Source organism: Monodelphis domestica, chromosome 1 (genome assembly GCF_027887165.1).
Source record: "Monodelphis domestica isolate mMonDom1 chromosome 1, mMonDom1.pri, whole genome shotgun sequence".
Classification (NCBI taxonomy): Eukaryota; Metazoa; Chordata; class Mammalia; order Didelphimorphia; family Didelphidae; genus Monodelphis; species Monodelphis domestica.
The window spans coordinates 462,146,912-462,162,518 of NC_077227.1; the positions used below are offsets into that span (position 1 = coordinate 462,146,912).

Below are 15,607 nucleotides of genomic sequence, written 5' to 3' on the forward strand. Positions count from 1 at the left end.
CCCAGGACCTCCTGTCTCTAGGCCTGGCTCTCTATCCACTGAGCCACCTTGAGGTCCCTAAGTGCTTGTTTATTGACTTGTTGATTGATATAATCATAGTCTTAGAGTTGGAAAGGAACTTGTGGAGTGATTGTATATTAGAGATTTAGCCAAAGTCTTAAAAAAGCCTTTGTTACAATTGATATTGATTGAATCCTAGGAGAGGATCTTTAATTTGAGATCCTTTTTATTTCATTGAAATCTACTTCATGAAAGGCCTGAAAGAGTTAAAAATAATTATTCTTTGCATTTGTACAGTGATTTATATATTTCAAAACCCTCTCACCCAACAGAATCTCATTTGTGTCTCTAACTACCAACAAAGAAGATAGAAGCAGGTGGTATCATCCCCATTTGATTGGTGAGGAAACTGAAAAGCAGGCTTCCAAAGTCGCAAGAGGAATTCACAACATTTGTTGTTGTTCACTCGTTTTTCAGTTGTGTCTGACTCTTCGAGACCCCATTTGGGGTTTTCTCAGCAAAGATACTGGAGTGGTTTGCCATTTCCTTCTCCAGCTCATTTTCCAGATGAGGAACTGATCAGCAAACAAAATTAAGTGACTTGCCCAGAGTTACACATTTATTAAGTGTCTGAGGTTAGATTTGAACCCAGGAAGATGACTTCTATCTCTTGCTTACCTAGCCGCCCTATGAAAATACTAGACTAGATCCCAGGTCACCCATCTCCCATCTCCTTTCCATTACACCATGTTGTCTTTCAAAGTGACTTTTCCCCAGAGACAAATACCTATGGTATATTTCTCATAATTTGAAATCCATATTCTGAGGGGAAGAGGGTGCATATGTGTGTGTATCTTAGGCAGGAGTCTTGTTCATCCCAGAGGCAGAGGGAACAAAAAATCCCGTTTGGACTGAACATCCTAGAAGGATTTTCCTTCTTGACTATAACTCGAGCTATTTGGAATTTTATCCCATTTGGCACAATTTTAATTTTATAAAATACATACTTCCCTTTATCTAGAAAGGTGGGCTTGTGAAGGTGAATATATTTGTATGTAAAGTAATTTATATATTAATTACCTCGTGTGGAAGATGCCTTCTCTGCTCTCAAGGAGCTTATAGTCTAACAGGGGAAGACACAACTCATCTGCATATGAAGTAATTACTTACAGTGTGAATGAGGATTTTATTCTTATGGCACAAATCCATCATCGTAATCCATCAAACATTTGTAAGATTAATAGCTGCTTACATTTTCATGTGTAGAATATAGACAGAAAGAGCCAAAAAGGGGCCTTAGACTATTTTTTGTATACAAATATGTAATGCTTCATAAATTTGTATATCATCCTTGCACAAAGGCCATGCTACTTTGTAGGATTCTACTTTTAGTGTGTGTGCTACCAAAGTGGGCCCAGACACCATCTAATTTTTAACTTCCTTTTATGGTTAGGAAGACACAGAGGCCTGGGAAAGGGAAGGGGCTTGTCCAGGTTACATGGTTAGTAAGTGGCATTATACAATTTGATTTTTTGAGAGTCCTGGGGGAACAGGCTTTTATCATGTGTAATTGATGCATTTGTGGAACTACAGTTTAAAGTGAGATTACCTAGTGGATTTGGAAGCATTTTGGACTTGCTGTTAGGAGATCAGAGTTTAGTTCTGGTCTTGTCACTAATTATCCAGGGAATTTAGGATTCTAATCTTTCCTATGCCTCTAGGCAGCTATTTGACCTTGAATCAGTTTTACCTCTTGGGTTCTCAATTTTCTTATCTGAAGAGGTTGGTCTACATAACTCTCTCTCTCTCTCTCTCTCTCTCTCCCTCCCTCCCTCCCTCCCTCCCTCCCTCCCTCCCTCCCTCCCTCCCTCCCTTCTTTCTTTCTTTCTTTCTTTCTTTCTTTCTTTCTTTCTTTCTTTCTTTCTTTCTTTCTTTCTTTCTTTCTTTCTTTCTTTCTTTCTTTCTTTCTTTCTTTCTTTCTTTCTTTCTTTGAGTTACAAAAATAAAAAATATTCTTTACTTTTTTACTCTTTAATCATTGTTTTATTTTTTATTTTATTTTTTCCTCAAATACATGCAAAAATAATTTTTAACCTTTTAAAAAAATTTTGAATCAAATTCTCCCCTTTTTTCCTTCCCTACCCTCTTCTCTCCCTGAGATAGCAAGCAATCTGATACAGATTTTACATGTTCAGTAACATAAAACATTTTCCCATATTAGACTAGATCAGCCTTGGCGAACATTTTTGAGATCCTGTGCCCAAACTGCATCTTCAAGCTACTGTGAGGCAACCTCCCCTCCCCCATTATCCCAGACAACAGAGGGAGGAAGTGCTCACATTGGGCAGCTGGACAGAGGGGTGGGGCATGTGAAAATTGTCCTCAGGAGCTGTGGAATGGAGCAGGCCTTTGCATGTTACTCCAGCACTTCATGCTACAACTTTGCCAACATAGGACTAGATGTTCTTTAAAAGCTTTTCTAGCTCTAAAATTCTATTTTCTAGTCTGAACATTCTATGTTCTGAGTTCCCTTCTAGTCCCAACATTATGTGCTCTAATATTTGTGGATCTTATCTTCTACGTTATAGGTTCCCTTTCGTTTTTTTCTTCATTTAACAAGCATTTAATCTTTGTCCTTCCCACTCCAGACCCCTCCCTCATTTAAAAGAAAATAAAAACATTGTAACAAATATACAGAGTGAAGCAAAACAAATTGTCTACGTCCAAAAATATATTTCCCAGTCTGCCTCTTGAATCCATTCTCTCTCTTGTCCTCTAGAATCCTGATGGGTCATTGCATTGATCTGGGTTCTTAAGTCTTCTAAAGTTATTTGTCTTTACAATGTTGTTATTGTATAAATTGTTCTCCTGGTTCCACTCACTTCATTCTGCATCATTTTTTGAAAGTCTCCCTAGATATCTCTGAACCCATCTCTTTTGTCATTTCTTACAGCACAGTAGTATTCTATTACATTTATATGCTGTAACTTGTTCAGCCATTCCCCAATTGATGGGCATCCCTCTAATTTATAGTTCTTTGTCACTACCAAAAGAGCTGCTATAAATATTTCTGGACATATGGGTCCTTTTCTTCTTTATTTGATCTCTTTAGGGGGTCTTAGTTTAATGATTTTTGAGGGGATAGTACCAAATTGCTTTCTGGAATTTCTGGAGCAACTCATAGCTCCACCAACAGAGCATTAATGTGTTTATTTTCCAACAGCCTCTCCAACATTTGCCATTTTCCTTTGGAAGGTTGCTTTTAGCTCTGACCTTTTATGTTCTGATATTCTATGTTCTAACATCCCATTCTGAACTGAAACATCTGTGAAGTATGAATTTATAACGGTGGGATTTTTATACCTATATATCATGAAAAATTGGAAAGATTTAGCCTCTTTCTTGAGTACAGACAACCTGTGTTTTTTAGAGGTCATTGCTGTTGGAGCTAGCTTTTTTGGGGAACTGGATATGACCATTTTAGGAGGGCCCTACTGCAATACACTCCAGTAGTTCCCTCTTACCTCTAGGATCAAACACAAAATTCCCTGTTTGGCCATCAAAGCCCTTCATGATCTAGCTCCCTCCAATCTTTCCAGACTTCTTACATTTTACTCTCCACCATGCACTCTAATCCAATTACACTGGCCTCAGCTATTGCAGGAACAAGACACTCCATCTCTTGGCCCTGGGCATTTTCTCTATCTGGAATGCCTGGAATGCTCTCCCTCCTCAAAATCCCATCTTCTAAAGGAAGCCTTTCCTCATCCCTCTTAATTCTAGTGCCTTTCTTCTTTTAATTATTTTCTATTTATCCCGTATATATATAGCTTGTCCATATATATTTGTTTGCTTGCTCTCCCTCCCATTCGATTTTAAGCTTCTTTAGGGCAGGTACTGTCTTTTGCCTTTTTTTGTATGCCCAGAACCATGGTAGATGCTTAATAAATGTTTATTTACTGACTGCCTTCCTGTCTGAGGAAGAGGCACCATTGAGTCCCAAGGTGAGCAAGGGAAATTGGAAGACTAGCCCTTGCTAGTAATATGATTTCCCCTTCGGGGTGTTGCCAAGAGGCTAATAATTAAATATATCAGCACATGGTTCAGTGAGAATGATGTGGAAAGAGATTCAGGGAAAGTTTCCAGTGGTATTGAAAGCCAGCCTGTGGTCAGGAAAACAACTGCTCCAACTCCAACATAGGGAAGGTATTCTGGGTTTGTTTTCTGTTGACAATTTCCCCAAGAAGTGCTTGGAGCCTGTGCGCCAGAGACAAATGCATCAGGATGAGGCTTAACTTGCAATGGGGAGGGCAAGAGGCATCTCTGATTCCCTATATCATTTGGGCTAATAGCAGGCGCAATAGTCCTGGTTCAGTATATTTTCTAGAAGCAAGGTGTTTTGCTGTTTTTTAAACGCAGTGCTATTGGCTCTGGAGTTACTTAGTCTATATAGGAAAAAATTGCTTTTGTCAGTAGACTAAGCTGATGTAATTCAGAAGATACTTAGAGAGGCTGCTATGTGTAGTGTCAAGGGGCTGTTCTTGTAATTAGTTAATGTTTATAAAGTGCTTTGAAGATGAAAACCATTACAGAAGTGCTGAGGATTTACATTATTTTTTGACCCATAATCTTTCCAGAAAAACAACCCTCCCAACCTTTCACCCCTTGAGATCTTTGGGTTGAATCAGACTACACAGCTTTGAATGTGATTTGATTCTCTATAGAAATGACCACCACTAGCAGGAAGCATCAGCTGCTTCTTCCCATTCCTCTACCCTTGTCCTGAACAGGTGAGACCCCCTTTAAGAGTGAGGAAGGTAGCTTGGACTCTTTCACTAACAGGAAAGGACTGTTGAGTTTTTGGTGCTGGGGACTTAGTTCTAATATAGGATAGAATGAAAAGGGCATTCAATTGGGATTCTAGTCCTTAGTTTATAAAATGAAGTAGGCAGTATATGATCCTTAAGCTTTCTTCCAGATTTGAAATTCCATGTAGCTATGTGCATGTAGAATCAGTTAGAAATTGAGATTTGCTTTAAGAATAGCTGCTGGTGGGGGCAGCTGGGTATCTCAGTGGATTGAGAACCAGACCTAGGTTCAAATCTGGCCCCAGCTGTGTGACCCTGGGCAAGTCACTTGACCCCCATTGCCTAGCCCTTACCACTCTTCTGCCTTGGAGCCAATACACAGTATTGACTCCAAGATGGAAGGTAAGGGTTTAAAAAAAAAAAGAATAGCTGCTGGTTCAGTGAATTGAGAAGCCAGACCCAGAGATGGGAGGTCCTGGGTTCAAATCTAGCCTCAGACACTTCCTAGCTGGGTGACCCTGGGCAAATCATTTAACCCCCATTGCCTAGCCGTTACTGCTCTTCTGCCTTGGAACTGATACACAGTATTAAAAAAAATGTATATATATATATATATATATATATATATATATATATATATATATATATATATATATATATATATGTTCCTCCCATGGTTACATAATGATTCATTTTGTCTCCCTCCTTCTGGAGTTGACAAGCAATTCCATTGGGTTATACATGAGATACACAGTATTGATCCTAAGATGGAAGGTAAGGGTTTGTTTATACAAGGTTGTGATATTTGTAAAGTGCTTTTCACACATTATCTCATTCAAAACTCACAATAACTATGGGAGACAAGTGTTACAAGTTATTACCCCATTTTATAGAGGAAGAGACAAGTTCAGAGAGAGAAATGACTTACTTGCCCATGGCCCCATGGCTTATAAGTATGAGAAGAAGATCTTTCAGACTTGGCTCTTTTGTAACATAGTACCATAGGTTTAAGAGCTGGTCAAGACTTTGGAAGTCAACTAATCCAAGCCTCTTACTCTGCAAAGGAAGAAAGTGAGTGAGGCCAGAGAAATTGTGTGATTTGGTCATATAGGTAGTAAATGGCAGAGTCAAGATTTGAGGTCTTCTGATTCCAAATCCAGCATTCTTTCCATTACACATTTCCATTACACAGCATTGGAATTCCAATTCTAACATGGTTTCCTCTAACCTTACAGGAATATTAGGAGGAACAAATGACATAATGTATGTAAAATCCTTTGTAAATGTTAAAGCACTATTTGAAATCAACTATTATTGTGGGTTTCACCATGCCATTCTGCCTTTTTGATTTGCCATGTAAAAGTCCCCTTAAATGCTTTATCCATTCAAGGAAGTGATCTTGTGTTCTCAAAGGCTATTCTATGGTATAGTAAGTGCCTATAAAGATTGTGACTATGGCCTTGTTACAGAATGTCAATGGAGGATTTGTCTAAGTTAATGCAGAGAGGCTTGTGAACTGGAGATTGGCCACCAGCTAGTCAGTTTTTCAGCCAAGACCTCTGTCAAAAAGGGCTAGATTATTGCAATAAACTCCTGGTTGATCTCTGTGCTTCAAATCTCTCTCTACTCAGTGCTCTTCCTAAAGTGGAACCATCTCACTTCCTTTTCAGTAAACTCCTGTGGCTCCCTATTGCCTTCAAAATCAAACACAAAATCCTCTGTCTGGCTTTTAAAATCCTTCATATACATGACTCTTTCTGCTTTTCAAGGCTTATTAAACTTTACTTCCTTCCATGAACACTAGGATCCAGTGACTGACTTTCTTGCTATTCCTCCAACACCAGTACTCCACCTCTGGAATCCCTGCCTTTTCACTGGCTGTTCCTTGTGCCTGGAATGTTTTTTCATCTTTGGCACTTAACTTCCTTTGGCTTCCTTCAAGTCTTCCCTAAAATCTCACTTTTGGCAAGAAGGCTTTCCCTGACCCCCTTAATACTTGTACCTTCCCTTTGGGATTATTTCCAATGTACATTCATATATTTTGTTTGTACATAATTGTTTTCATGTTGTCGCCCCATTAGATTGTGAGCTCTTTTGAGGGCAGGGACTGTTTTTCTGCTTTTTTTTGAAATTCCAGAATTTAGCACAGGGCTTGACACACAGTAGTTGCTTAATAAGTATTTGTTGACCAAGATCCACAGGAATTTGGGTGAAGGAAATTCCCATACACATGGATTCAGGAGTCTATTGAAAGTACCTGGAGCAAAGCTAGTTGCTGCCTGTGGAGGCTTCACAAATGGACTGACAGGTTCGTGCTGTGTCTTTCATTTACAAAGAACCTTCCAATCTATTATGCCTTTTGACTCTTACATCAATTTTTAGGGAGTCGACAGAGCAGGTAGTATTATTGCTGTTTTGCAGATTAAAAAAAACAAACGCTCTGAGAGATTGATTTGCAATGAGAAAGCTAGTTAATCTCCGTGTCTCCATTGCCTTTCTTCAGGATGCTTACAGTCTAGTTAGGCAGAGGGGCCAGCCGCAGGAGAGCACTGGGGAACACAGCAACGAAATGCTAAGATGCGGGCTGGGGACCAAGGAGAACGAATTAGCTGTCATTCGGGGTGGGAGTAGTCGGAGGAGGTCGAGCCTTGAGTGGCACCTTAAAGGGCAGGTAGGATATGGATAGTGGCAGGAAGGGAGGGGAGAAGAGAGGAGAGGACAGGGGAAGGAAGAAAGGGTGTGATTGGTGTGGTACATGGAGAGGGGACGTTTCAGTCCCATCTTCTGAATCCTGCCAGGGCGGGGGTACGTCCAAGGAAGAGGATAGAGCGGGAATGTCACCCACCCCCTCCCACTTTCCCGGGGTTGAATTTGGGAGACAGGAACCGAAGGGTTAAACCTGGTTCCTTCCTTCTGCAGGAAAAAATGAGAGTTTCCAGGGAGGCTAGACGTTCCGGAATGGGAGGAGCCCCAGCTGGGGCCGCACCTCCCAGAGGAGGGCTTCTGGAAAAACCTATAATTTCCCATTCGGGAAGGATGGTCTATCTCTAGCACGCTCTTCTTGAGTACTCCGAATACTCCAAGAGCAGAGTATTGTGGGAGTTGTAGTCCAGTCCCCTCTTTTCCACTCTCCATTTCTTTGCCCCGGGCAGCTAAAGCTTTAGGCAAGCTGTAGGGGAGGAGCCCAGGGTGGCTGCGTTAGCAGGATAGGCTGTACCAGGGGGTGGATCGAAGTTTGTTTGTTTGCTTTTTGGGGAAGGGGGGGGGACGGTAGGTAGAATCTTCATATTAACCCTTCCACCGCCCAGGATGACCCAAGCAATTGGTAGATGATAGATATTCTCTCTGGGATCCTTTAAGGGGTGTGGTTTAGCAGCACGTGGTCCTGCTTTGGGACTCTTTTCTACCCTAAAGAAGTCCCCAGAGTAGGAGGTAGATTTTTTTCAGGAGGGCAGGGTCTAAACCTCAGGCTTGTGAGTCTTCAGACGAAATCTGGTAGTTCGGTGAAATTGTCCTGTTAAAGGTATAATTCAAGATTTTCCAAAGCAGAATTCTCTGCGGTAAGGGGCAGAACTACTCAGAGAATCACAGAGCCTTTGAGGCAGGAGGTAATTCCTAGCTTAAAGCACCAGGGATTTCGAGATTTTAGGAAGGGGCTTAGAGATCATGTAGACCAACCCCCTAATTTTACTGATGAGGAAACTGAGGGCGAGGAGGTAAAGTGCCTTGCTGTTCATGTTCAAATTGCTTGTAAGAAGCAGATCTGGGGTCCTCCATCTGTAATGCCTTAATTATAGGGGAACTACCCCTCAATGCTCAGTTACTTACATTTGTATATTCCTCAGGAATAGTTATGGACCCAATTATCGCACTATGCATATATTATACTGCTGAGTCTAACTACCCCAGGGCACGAGTCTCCCTCACAATCATTCTCAGGTTGTGATCTTTCAGCCTGTTTGAATACCTTCGGTGACAGGGGATTCACCATCTCATTCCATTACCAGACATCCCAGATGAAACAAAGAGGCCTGACATGGCCCCCTTTATAAGAGGTGGGTGCAGAACGGCTTCGGGGCTGAAGGCAGCCTAGAAAAGGAGGGAGGTGTTGACAATTTTCCAGTGAGCATTAGCACAAAGGCATTTTCAATCACCCCTTCTTGATTGGAGGGTTCTACATCCAGTGACTGAAATTTTAAAGTAGAAGTAGATCATTTCTTTAGGTGCTGGAGTGGTTATGAGACCATAAAGTAGGGTAGATTTTCTTGAACTTTATGGTCATGGCAGAAATAGAGATTCAGTCCAGATGTTAGAGGTCTTGGAGGCACAGGGGAGATTACCAGATGTGGCATTGGACAGTGGGCCCTGGGGGAAGAACAGTCTTCAAGAGTCTAAGTTCTTATTTTCCTGCCCTGGAAATTTCATTGCCTCCTTTTTCCTCCTGTGAAGTTTAAGGCTGGGATTATTATTTTTTTTTTTACATGAAGTTTGCCTTCTATTTCCAAGTGAAGCTCCCCCTGTTTTGGTTACTTATTTATATATATTTAACTTTTACAATGTATGCTCAATTCTAATGTTGCCTTTATTTTTATTTTATATTCAATCTTTATGGATTGATCTCAACATAATTTCATATATGCCAGGGGTTCAAGGGCCTTAGAGACCATCATAGACGTTATCTTCATCTTCCTTTCCCCAGACTGATCTCTATAACACTCAAAGTATTTCCATTACTGTAAGTTGCTTTCTAATAATACCAGTCAAAGAAAAGTTTTGAATGTGAATCATTAATGCTATTTTCAAGAGAGAGAGGAATTTTGAATGTTTTGGAAAATAAAATTAGGGTGTGTACTTTCTGTGAGAGATAACAAGAAGAGAAGTCATGACCTGACCCTCTTTACCCATTATAAATAAAGTATTTCTCTTATGTAATCATATAGAATCATAGAATGCAGAACAAGATGAAATCTTATAGACCACTGAGTCCAGCCTTGTATTTTGTAGATGAGGAAACCGAGGAGCAAAGAACTTAAGAACTATATGCTCAAACCCTATACTGTCTACTTACTATGAGAGGTATAGCCACAGATCAACCAGATTAAAGAGTTTGGTTTCTTTAGGCAATAGTGAACCATTATGGATTCTAGCCCAGCAGTGACATGAAAAAAAAAAAGCCTTATTTATATATTATATGTTTTTCTCCTAATTTCTCCATCTGTAGAATGGGAGTAACACTCTTCTATTCCATTTAATGGGTATGAGTTTACATTTGTAAAACACTTTGAAGAATTCATTCATTCCATGAGCATTTATTTATTTATTTTACTTTTTTAAAACCCTCACTTTCTGTCATAGTAACAACTCTAAAACAAGAGAGGCAAGCTCTAGGCAATTGAGCTTAAGTGACTTGCATCACACAGCTGGGAAGTGTCTGAAGTCACATTTGAATCCAGGACCTCCTGTCTCCAGGCCTGGCTTTCTACCCCTGAACTACCCAGCTGTCCCTCCTTAAGCATTTATTAAGCTCCTACTAGGTACCAGGATCTGCACTAGGTGCTAGGGATACAAAGACAAAGTTGAAACTCTCTGCTCTCAGGGAGCTTATATTTTCTTGGGGAAACAATATAAACATAGAAAAGTAAATACATACCATATGCAAAGCAGATACAAAGTAATGGGAAGAAGGCTGAGCTCTAGCATTTGGAAGATTAGAATGGGTGTCGTGGAGGGGATGGCACTTGAACTGAGTCTTTGAAGGAAGCTAGAGATTCCAAGAGACAAAAATGAGGAGGAAGAACATTCTTTATTTTTTATTTTTTTAAAATTTCCCATGGGGATGCCCTCTGATTGGGGAATGGCTAAACAAATTGTGGTATCTGTTGGTGGATGGAATACTATTGTCCTCAAAGGAATAATGAACTGGAGGAATTCAGTGTGAACTGGAACAACCTCCAGGACCTGATGCAGAGGGAAAGGAGCAGAACCAGGAAAACATTGTACACAGAGACTGATACACTGTGGTACAATCAAATGTAATGGACTTCTCTAGTAGTAGCAATGCAATGATCCAGGATAATTTTGAGGGATTTATGAGAAAGAACACTATCCATATTCAGAGGGAGAACTGTGGGAGTAGAAACACAGAAGAAAAAAACAACTGCTTGATCACATGGTTTGATGGGGATACGATTTGGGGATGTAGACTCTAAATGATCACCAGAGTGCAAACATAACAATATGGAAATAGGTTTTGATCAAAGACTCATGTAAAACCCAGTGGAATTGTGTGTTGGCTATGGTGGGGGGAGGGGGAGTTGGGGGGAAAGGAGGGAAGGAACATGACTTGTAACCAAGGAAAAATACTCTAAATTGACTAAATAAAAAAAAAATTCCCATGGTTACATGATTCATGTTGTCTCCCTCCCCTCTTCCCTCCCCCTTCTCGGAGTTGACAAGCAATTCCACTAGGTTATACATCTATTATAACTCAAAACCTATTTCCATATTATTCATTTTTGTTAAAGAGTAATCTTTTAAAACCAAAACCCCAAATCATATACCCGAAGAAACAAGTGATAAATCATGTATTTTCTTCTGGATTTCTACTCCCACAGTTCTTTCTCTAGCTGTGGATAGTGTTCTTTGTCCTAAGTCCCTCAGAATTGTCCTGTATCATTGCATTGCTGCTAGTAGCAAAGCCTATCATATTTGATCATCCCACAATGTTATAGTTACTGTGTATAATGCTTGAGGAAGAATATTCTTGCAATGGGGGACAGCCTGGGCAAAGGCATGAGATGGGAGATTGGGAGATAGACAGTTCAGTAGGCTAGTCTGTTTGGTATGGGTAAGTGGAATAATGTGGAATAAGACCTGGAGGATAGGCTGGTGCCAGGTTGTGAAGGGCTTTAGATGCTAAATAGAGGAGTTTGTATTTGATCGTACGGGTATCAGAGAGTCTCCAGAGCAGGGTAATTACGCCATTAGAGCTATGCTTTAAGAATATTACTTTGGTTGCTGTGTGGAGTGTGGTTTAGAAAGGGGAGAGATTTGTCGTATGGAGAAGTTAGGAGACAAAGAGGTGGAGAGGTCCTGTATTAGGGTAGTGGCCATGTGAGCTGGAGACAGGAGAGCTGTTGTGAAAATTGAATCTACTAGACTTGGCAACTGGATATGGGAGGTTAAAAAAGAGGGATGAATGAGGAATGAATCTGAGCTTATGAACTCAAGTAACTGGAGGGATAGTGAATCAGAAGCAGGGAGATTGAGAAGAGAGGAGGGTTGGGGGATGGTGAATAATTGCATGTGGAAGGACATGTAATGGCAAGGGCTTCATTTAAAATCCTTAAGTCTCTGAGAGGTAACTTGGTTTAGTGAAGAGCAGGACTGGGAGTCAGGAAGAACTGAGTTCCTAGCTGCTGTTTCTTAGAGTACAATCATTCAATCCTTCAGTATCTTAGGCAGTTTATCTGGACCTTTCTTTTGTGTCACAGACTGATTTTGGTGGAGGGAGATCCCACATTGGAAGCTCCCTACCCTGATAGAGCTTTTACTTGATAGAATTCTAGTTATTATTGTTTCCAAGTTACACCTGGTCTTAATAATAACAGTTAGAAGAACATAAAGATGGGCTGAATTAATTCTTCCCTTGCCTATTTACCCTCAACACTTGAGTTAGCAGAATCTGAAGGCACTTTCTCTTCCTTTAACAATTAGAGCTGTGTGTCAGATGCTACCTACTTAGAGAAGCGAACACAACTAGCTCTGTAATTACATCCCAAGGCTTGATGTGTTACTTGTAAACATCTGTCCAGCTGTTAAGAATGTTCACAGGGATCGGTCAGTTGTCACTGTGAACATACCTCATATTTTCCAGGAGATGGTTGGGAATGGTCACAATGAATTGTGCCCAATGTTATTGACTTTTCAGGTTTAAATATGCTTCATTTTTTAAACCTAGGACTGGCCAAAGAGCCCCAGAAAGGCCACCTTGGGCGTTTCTGGTTTCAGTTTCTTCATCTATAAAATGATGTGGTTGAATCAGGTGATTCTCTAAATCAGCTCCTAATAATCAGATAAGTGGTTTTGTCTCCTTTTGGGGAAATGGGGCGGGCAGTTCTTTGACCACTTTGGTAAGGGCAAGGCTGACCTAACAGGACCTTGGGGGAAAAATTTAGTTTGCTAGTGAGGCTATTCTTCTGGTGGCTGAGGGTAATGGTAGGGGATTAGGGGGCAATGAGGGAATCTTTCTGGTTTGAGAAGAAGGTTCACAGAAGTATTTCCTCAAAGAGGAATCAATTTGTTCTGGCAGAAAGGGTCAGGGGGCCTGGGTTCTATGTCTGCTTCTGACATTCACTTGCTATTTAATTATGGCTAAATCACTCAATTTCTTGGTGCCTCAATTCTTTCCTTTCCAAAATGGGAATGATAATAATGTATATACTAAGTGACTTAATAATGACCTTTAAATATGAGGTACTACTGTTTTTAATAGTAAAGAAGGTTCTTTCTAGTTACATATTGGTTGGCCTTACATCTGATATTGCTTCTGGTCATTGCTTAGAGTAAGGGGATGACATGGAAAGCAGAACTGGCCTCAGAGAGATGAGGGAAGCTGGGACAAACCTATGCTATTGATTCCTCTCATCATTCATATTCTCTTTCTCTCTCTCTCTCTCTTTCTCCAGAAGAGACCAGCTTTAAATGGTCCTCACAGCCACTCATGGAAGAAAAAAGTTTCAAAGCTACAACAAACAGCCAGAGTGGGAGGGGGTGCTCATTAGGTGGATGATAAGGGAGCATTCATTGGTTGACCATATATATATGTGAACCTTAGGTTTCTTCCTTTTCTCCCTCTCTCCTCTCTTTTCCAGTCAGCCAGAGCTATTTCTCCCTCTGCCCTATTTTCCTGAGTTATGATACAAACAGGGAAGGGCCTCTTCAAAAATGTAGGACTAGGGTGAGGCCAAAGAGGCCTGTTGGAAAGTGGTCATAGGATCAGGGTATCCAAATTAGAATCTTGCCTCTGTTCCAGTCCTTTTCAAGTCCCTTTAATTCTCTGAGCCTTAGCTTTCTTATCTACAGAATGGTGATACTAGCACGACCAACCTCATAGGGTTGGTGAAGGAAACAGCCTTTGTATATTTTAAAGTGCTATAGAAACTCAAACTATTGTTAAATCCAATTCACCTGTGAATTTCCTATCCCACTGAAATCACAGGTCTAATCCCCATCCATCACCCTAATAGTTTATTGGCTTAGTAAGGATAAGGAAAGAACTGGGCCCATGATTTTTTGGTAAAGGGATCCCTCTAGATGAGCAAACTTCTGCTACTAATTCAGTCCCAGATAGGGCCTGGACCCATGATTTTATTGACTTAGGGAGCTTCTAGATGAGGAAATTTCTACTACCATTGCAGGTCTGATCTGCGACTTATAGCATTAATGTGAGTTGCCCAGTACACTGAGAAATTCAGTGACCTGCCCAAGGTTAACAGTGTTGGAAAGGAATTTCTCTCCCCATTATGTATCTTTGTTTGACTTCATCAATCATCGACCTGTAGGTCATTTACCACTGAGATGTGCAAGTATAGACAAACTTTCAGAGAAAGGAAGTTGAAACCAAAGAGAAGGGAAACTAATCCCATAGGCACTGTCCTCCCCCGACCCCCCCAGTGGTGCTAGGCAAATTAAGGAACTATGATTGGTTCCTGAGATGTGAGGGTGGGGGTAAGAGCTAGTGGGTGGAGAAAACTGCTTATAAGGTGAGACCAGGGATTTGTTCATGCTCTTCTGGCTGGAGCTTGGAACCTGAAGGAACTCATGTTTGCAGTGAGCTTCAATCCATAAAATGGCATATAGGGTAGTAAGCTGATCAACATTTCCCTCTCTTTACTATCACTACTTTGATGTAATAAAGTTATTAAAACTACTAACAGCCTCATAATTTAATTTTAACTATTACAATAGCTAACCAACATGCATCTGAGGGACTTCAGTCAATCAATCAACATTTATTAAGTGGCACCTGTGTGCCAGGCACTGTGTTGTTTATCTCTGAAACTGGAACCCAAGCTTGAATCCTCATCTTGATGGCCTTTGTTTTTTGTTTTTTTTTTCTTCCAGTCATTTCAGTCCTGTCTGACTCTTCATGACCCCTTTTAGTTTTTTCTTGGCAAAGATACTAGAGTGGTTTGCCATTTCCTTCTCCAGCTCATTTGACAGATGAAGAAACTGAGGATTCCTCTATTTACTTAGTAAAAGGGTAAAAGAACTTATCTTTTTGGTTTTCTCTTAGGTAGGGAAGATAAAGCCTAAATCTCAGTTTTTAACATTTGACCAGGTGAACCTATATTGTGGGAGTTTGCTTTGGGTGATCTGGTACTAAGTCATTTTGGCTCAATATAGTTCAATTTTAGTTAATCACTTGCTGAACCCCTGCTTTGTTCAAGGCATCCGGTCAAAGTCCTACAAAGACAACTCACTATTTTATGCATTTACAAAATGTATTTTTCAGTACTCCAATGGTTCTGGGGTCTCATACTTATGTATATTCCTTCCCACAACCCACCCTTCTTATCCTGTGCCATTCTCATCTATGTTCTATAAATTCATGTGGGTGAATTTATTCTCAAGGGTAGGGACCTTCTTCTGTCTCTCTGAACTTTACTAACATAATTAGTGGGGCTTATAGGCTGCTTTTCCTCTTTATTTACCCCTTTATGTTGCCCCTTGATCAACCTCACTTCTTTTTCATTTTTTAGGTTAAATCCTTTACTCTAGTTTTTCATTGTTGTTCT

At 40.5% G+C, this 15,607-nt stretch overlaps 1 long non-coding RNA gene and 1 other non-coding gene across 3 annotated transcripts in view; one reads left to right on the forward strand and one right to left on the reverse strand.

Moving 5' to 3' along the window:
• Window positions 1-1,314: 1,314 nt before the first annotated feature.
• LOC130456702 (U6 spliceosomal RNA) lies at window positions 1,315-1,416 on the reverse strand. The gene has a single exon (XR_008915750.1). It is a non-coding gene; the product is annotated as a U6 spliceosomal RNA (small nuclear RNA).
• A 6,812-nt stretch (window positions 1,417-8,228) lies between these two features.
• The window catches only part of LOC103101996 (uncharacterized), a 93,143-nt gene continuing 85,764 nt past the window's right edge, over window positions 8,229-15,607 (forward strand). The window contains exon 1 of one of the 2 annotated variants that reach the window (XR_008915339.1): window positions 8,229-8,331. This is a non-coding gene — a long non-coding RNA (uncharacterized LOC103101996). Of the gene's footprint in view, window positions 8,417-15,607 lie in introns of both variants that reach the window. The other variant, XR_001626588.2, reaches the window with a different exon arrangement.